Source organism: Marmota marmota, unplaced genomic scaffold (genome assembly GCF_001458135.2).
Source record: "Marmota marmota marmota unplaced genomic scaffold, marMar, whole genome shotgun sequence".
Classification (NCBI taxonomy): Eukaryota; Metazoa; Chordata; class Mammalia; order Rodentia; family Sciuridae; genus Marmota; species Marmota marmota.
The window spans coordinates 179,163-185,162 of record NW_026000021.1 but is presented as its reverse complement, the minus strand read 5'-3'; the positions used below and the strand labels follow the sequence as shown (position 1 = coordinate 185,162).

General features: G+C 45.7%; 1 protein-coding gene across 3 annotated transcripts in view; it reads left to right on the top strand.

Annotated features, from left to right (window-relative positions):
* The first annotated feature begins 10 nt into the window (after window positions 1–10).
* Ralb (RAS like proto-oncogene B) overlaps window positions 11–6,000 on the top strand; it is a 41,296-nt gene continuing 35,306 nt past the window's right edge. Inside the window, exon 1 of one of the 3 annotated variants that reach the window (XM_015501688.2) lies at window positions 11–168. The gene's annotated coding sequence lies outside the window, so the exon portion shown is untranslated. The remainder of the gene's footprint in view (window positions 169–6,000) is intronic. The other 2 variants (XM_015501690.2, XM_015501689.2) reach the window with 2 other exon arrangements.

Genomic DNA, 6,000 nt, shown 5'->3' with positions numbered 1-6,000 from the left:
GCCTAGGGCGACGCCGGGGGCGCGCTCGGGGGTGAGAAGCGAGCCGGAGCTGCTCAATGACAAATCGGCTGGGGACGGCTGGGGCTGCCGGCCCCGGGAGGGGGCGGGGCGCGCTTAAGAGCTGCGGGCTGGGCGCGGACGGCCGAGGCGGCGCGGCCAGGGTCCCAGGTGAGGGGCGCGCGCCCGGGCAGGGTCCCCTCCGGGCGGGGTGGGGCGCGGGCTGGGGAAGTGGGTGCGCCGCCCAGTGCCCTGGAGCCTCCTGTCCCCGCGCTCTCCGCGGGGCTGTGGTTGGGCAGCGGCCGGACACGTCGCTCCCCGGGGCCCGCGAAGGGCGAAGCCCGGGCAGCTGCCCCGCTCGGCTCCGGGAGGTCCACCCTGGGGAAAGCCTCGGGCCTCTCACCTCCGCTGGGGCTGAGGAAGTGGGGGCGGTGCCCCAGCCTCTCCCTGGTCGCCTCTCCTTCCCTTTTCCCACAAATGGCCACTGCTCCCACTTCCTGCCCTTTGGGTCTCCAGCCTGAGGGAGGTTCATTTCCTCAGTTCCTTAATTGCCGCTTTGCGCAGGAAAAGAGCGAAAAGTGTTGCAAAAACTTATTACCGTAGGAACTTGGGGTGGCTCGGGCCGGTTGCTAAAGTTTTTTGGTTTGCTGTTTATTTGGGGGTCTTGTCCCCTTGAGCACAGTCCCCTCACCGTCGTTCCATTCCGATGGGGTCTTGAAGCACCGTGACTTTAACTGCCCTGACCCGGCAGGCGACTCTGTTCTTGGAGTGTCGGTGGTTGGTTCAGATCAGTCGCTGCGCCCAGACTGCTAGTTTGAACAGTGCCCTTCCTCTCTCTGCGCACTTTCGGGTGACTCCCAGAAACGTCGGAACTTTGATGTTGGGACCGAGTGAGTCTTCTGGGGAGAAGTTGTACTGTCAGGTGGACTGATTTAGAATTGTCCCAGGAAGAGACTTGGCTGATTGTTCGTTTGAGTTATCTGTGACTTGACTTCAACCCTTGCAGAGCAGAGAACTTTCTGCCCTGTCCTAGTTTCCTAACCTCGTTTCTTCTTGTTAAGTTTTGGGGATGGATAGTTGGCACTGATTGGCAGGGGTATAGCATATTTTTTAGATGTGCAGATGACTGATGTCCTAAGCAGAGCAACAAGATTCTTGGATGTCAGACCTCAGAACAAGGCAGTGTTCCTTAAACCTGGAGCAGTAGAAGCACGGTTCTCAGAAATGGGGTGACCACGAAAGGTGGTGCTACATATTGGCAAGAACAAAAGACAGTTGAGTTTGTAGACCTGGGTTGAATGCTGGTTCTGGAACTTTATTAGTGGTCTTGATCTTGAGCATTTCCCCCCCCTCCAAGCTCCAGAATCAACTGTTAAAAAGTTGATAATAGTTTTTTAATCCTCATTGTTAGGATTAAATTAAATAGTAACTGTTTAAAGTGTGTGTGTGGTTTTTTTTTTTTTTTTTTTGTAGTTGTGTGTGGGGTGGGGGGAGTGGTTGCTTGATGTTTCCCAAGGGCAAGTGTATTAAGGTCTTGTTTGCCATGCTGTGGTGCTGTGCTGAGGTGGTAGAACCTTTAAGGGGTGGGGCCTAGTCGGAAGATTAGGTCTCTGGAGGGTGTGCCCATGAAGGGGATATTTGGGACTCCTGTGTCTTCTTCCTCTTTTTGCTTCCCAGTCACCATTAGATGAGCAATTTGTTCCACCACACTCTCCCATCATAATCGAAACAGGCCTTAAAGCAACAGATTGACCAACCATGGTTTGAAATCTCCCACAGTGTAAGCCAGAGTAAACCTCTCTTCTTTTTAACTTTTTAACTTCTCAGGAATTTGTTACAGTAACAGAAAGCTAACACTGGAAGAAGCATCAGCTACTCTACTTTATTCTGACCACATCTTCTGGTCTTTCTTTCCTTTTTTGGAAAGGGAGAAAGAGAAAGTTCCTGAAATTGAATCCAGGGCCTCATGTATGCTAAGTATGCTCCATACCACTGAGCTACATCCCCAAACCCTTTTCTTCTGTTCACATTACTTCTCATTGGAAACAGCAGACACTCTGAGATCCTAGCAAGACTCTCCTATGTCTGAAGAGTAGACATTTCCCCAGAATTTAGTGTGGAAAAAGTGTCGATGTAAATTTCTGGGTATCTTTTGGGAAAATGGAACCTGGACACCTAAAGACAGGAAAACAAGAAATAAAACCTTAAGTGGAATTTGAAGAGGTCTTGGTGGAAGGTGGAAGAAGTGAAAAAAGTTCTAAATTCTTGCCTTGAAATTCTTCAAGTTTCTTGTCTGTAGAAGGCTGAGACTTCATGAAAAAGGTTAAACCTGAGCATGGAGGTGATCCTGAACCACACCACTCAGTCCCACTAGGCCTGCTGCATTCAGTTACTAAAGTCTTACCTACTCATTTCATTTGTGGAAGTCAGAAACATCATTCGTGACCTTTTCTGAAAGCTAAATTTGGAGACAACATAACCACCTAGAACTACAGTTTGGAAGAGATATTGGTGAACTCTTAGAAAGTTTTCAGTGTAACTGGTCTCAAGATAAAATACAGAACTTCCACTTTTCATTGGCTCTAATTACTGGTAAACAGCCCCCTACTGTAGAACATTCAGGACACTTGGGGTTTTTGTGTATTTTGTGTGTGTGTGTGTGTGTGTGTGTAGGGGGGTAAATGATGCATGTTGTTGAGAATTCTGAATGTTAGGGAGCCCAGAATACCAGGAAGAAGGGGACTCTTCCCTATTAGGGTGATTGGGTGTGTAAGAAGAAGAGAAATGGTTATTGGACATCCTTTATCTATTTGGCAGAGATCCACTGAGATCCACTGATCTAACCAATACCATATAAATATGTGGCCTTGAAGATTTGACAGTGAGCTATTTCCTTTAGCACCATGGTTCTTATGGAACTTAGGAATATAAACAGTGGTGTGTATGTCCACACATTCTTAGACATTCCAGAAAAGCAATGGGGCCAGTAGGCAAGAGGGTGTGTGAACTTTTAGTTGGCAAGAGGGAAAAGAAAGATATAGAGAACAGATATAGGAATCTGAGTGTGAAAGTGGGAAGGTAGGTAGATGTGGTTATTATGACAATTAGAAAATGACAGCCAACTCTCAAATCTAAGTTTATAGCACTTAAAGAAAAAAAAACTGCTTATACTTTTCCTGTCCTCTTGAGAGTCCCCCCGCCCCCTGCAGTGCTGGGGATTGAACCTGGGGACCTGGCATGCTAGGCAAGCACTCTGCCACTGAGTTACACCACAGCCTCAGTGTTTGCTCTTTTTTTTGAAATATAGATGCAGAGCCAGATGTGATGGTGCACACCTATTATCCCAGTGATGGGGGAGGCTGAGGCAGGAGGATCCCAAGTTCAAGGCCAGCCTGGGCAACTTAGGGAGATCCTGTCTAAAAATAAAAAGGGCTGGAGGTGTAGCTAAGTGGTAGAGCTACTCAATCCTCAGTACTGAAAAAAAAATGCAGAAAAGGGGTTATTAATAGGTTATCTAAAAAAAACTGGTAATCTGCTATATTGTTGCCTTTGCTTTTTGTCGTTGCTTTATGGGTAACTTATAGCACATTTTCAGCCTACCAGATTGGTAATTGATGTAGCAAGTCAGGCGTGATCTACACTGAACTATTCCAAGCTACATAATTTTACTTAGTATATGACACGAGTTAAAGGAAATACATCCACTGTCATGTATTTAAAAAATAAAAGCAATTTTAAAAAAAAGGAAATACAGAAGCTGCCCTGTGTGATTGGCTTCCTCTAAAGTTTATTTGCCTTTTGAGTTTTCTATTGGTGTGTAAAAAAAATTTCCCCAAATTTGGCAGTACTATAAACGTTAGTAATGATCTCACACAATATTTATTTAGTATTGTTTCACACAGTTTCTGAAGTTCAGGAATCTATTCAGTTGGTCAAGGGCTTTTGACTCAGATTCTCTCCCAAGGTCACCATTACCTGAAGGCTTGATGGCTGGAGGAACAGCTTCCAAGATGCCACACTCACATGGCTGAAATCTCAGTTTCATACCACTCGAGCCTCTCTATATAGGCTACTTCACAAGATGGTAGCTAACTTTCTCCCCAAAGCTAGTGATCTGAGAGAGAATGTGTATCATAGTGATCAAGATGGAAGCTACAGTATCTTGGTATCTAATCTTGGAAATGACAGCCCATCACTTCTACCAGTACACAGAACAAACCTGATATATTGTGGGAAGGGACTATCTGAGGGACCTTTGGCATTCCTGGTGACTAGCTACTACTTTGTTTTGGCAGTAGTGGGGATTGAACGCAGGGGTGCTTTCCCTCTGAGCTTCATCCCCAATCCTATTTCATGTTTTATTTTGTTATTTGTTATCGGGTCTCCCTAGGTGGCTGAGGCTGGCCTTGAACTTGCAGTTCTCCTGCCTCAGCCTTTTGAGTAGCTGGAACTACAGGCATGGGCCACAATACCCAGCTTACTTTTTTTTTTTTTTTTTTAAGTATTNCAAAAACCTATTGCCAAAGTGATTTCCTTGATGAACAGCTTAAAATTAGTCATTAATGATTTGTGTGTTCTTAAAAATAAAGCTCATTGGCAAAGTAGCCAAAAAGTTTTGGAGAATTTAAGCCCTCTCTCCTCGCCTGCATAATTTAAATCTTTGGACAATGTTTATTTGCCTAGCAATTCTTCAGTTCTCTCTCAGCCCTCACACATTTTAATTATCCACTTGGGTAGAAGGACTTCATTCTTCAGCATCCACATGAAATCTTCCTGAGTGACTACAGGTCAGGAGCAGAGTTTAGGAAACCCATGCCTGTGGCCCGGCTAATTAATACACCTCCCTGTTTCCTTTCATCTCTGAAATTTCTACAGTTCTAATATTTTCATGTAACAGATCTGTTTGAATGAAGCATATTTATAACAGGATCTCATTAATCATGTTCAATTGCAAGAATTGCACTTGTTCTTTGCAACCCGTTTGAGTCACAATCAGGCAGAAAAGTCACACAATTTGCATTTCCTCTGCTTCCTATTTTTGGCCCCATTCCCATCCTCTGTCCTAATTTATGAGCTGGTTCCTTTCTTTTTTTTCACCCTACCTTTCCCACAATCCCCCTTCTTCCTTCCGCAGGAAGGGATTGGTGGCCAGTCACTTATTGTTGGTTAGCCGGTCCTATTGTTAGGAATGGGTTCTATTTTATTTTTGTGGTGCTGGGGATTGAATCTAGGGCCTCACACATGCTAGGCAAGTGCTCTGCTATTGAGCTATCTCCCCAACCTTTAGGAATGAATATTAGGTAATGGAGTAGCTCTATTAATAGTTGCATATTGAGACTTTAAAAAAAATCTCAAGTTATATCTGTTCAGTAGTTGCTGCCATTTTTAAATGTCCTAACTGTTCTAAATCTAGCCACTTTCCCCATGTCCCCTGTATTCCACTCCATAGCTAGAGTGACCTTTTCAACATGCAGGCACAGTGATGCCTGGTGGAAAAACTTCCGTGGCTTTCCAGTGCCTGTGGGGTCTTGAGTGGTGTGGCCCTTCCTTGCCTCTCGAGTCTTATTGCCTCTTTCTCTCTGCTTCAGAAAGTCACAAAGGTCTTTCTTCAGCTTCTGATCTGTATCTCTTCCCTTTTGCCTTGGGTCTTCCTGAATTCTCCGAGGGGGAGAAGAGCATGTGAATGGAACCGTAGGTAGGAAGCACTTAGCGTGTAGATGGGACTGAAGGAAGCCTGGCTGGACAAAGGCCTTTCAGGCCCCGGCCCAGGGAGGGTTTAGGTTCTAGTCATGGTGGGCCATTAGACCAGGAAGCACACTGTCACTTACATCCTTAAAAAATTGCACCACGGGCTGTGTGGAGAGCAGATTGGACTGGAGAGGGGCTAAGGTGCCAGCAAAGAGGAGTCCCCTGGGGAGCTGTGGCTGGGATCTGGATGTGGCAGAGAAGGTGGACTGAGTGGTTGGGTTTGAAGAGTATTTTGGAGGTGAAATCAATAGAACT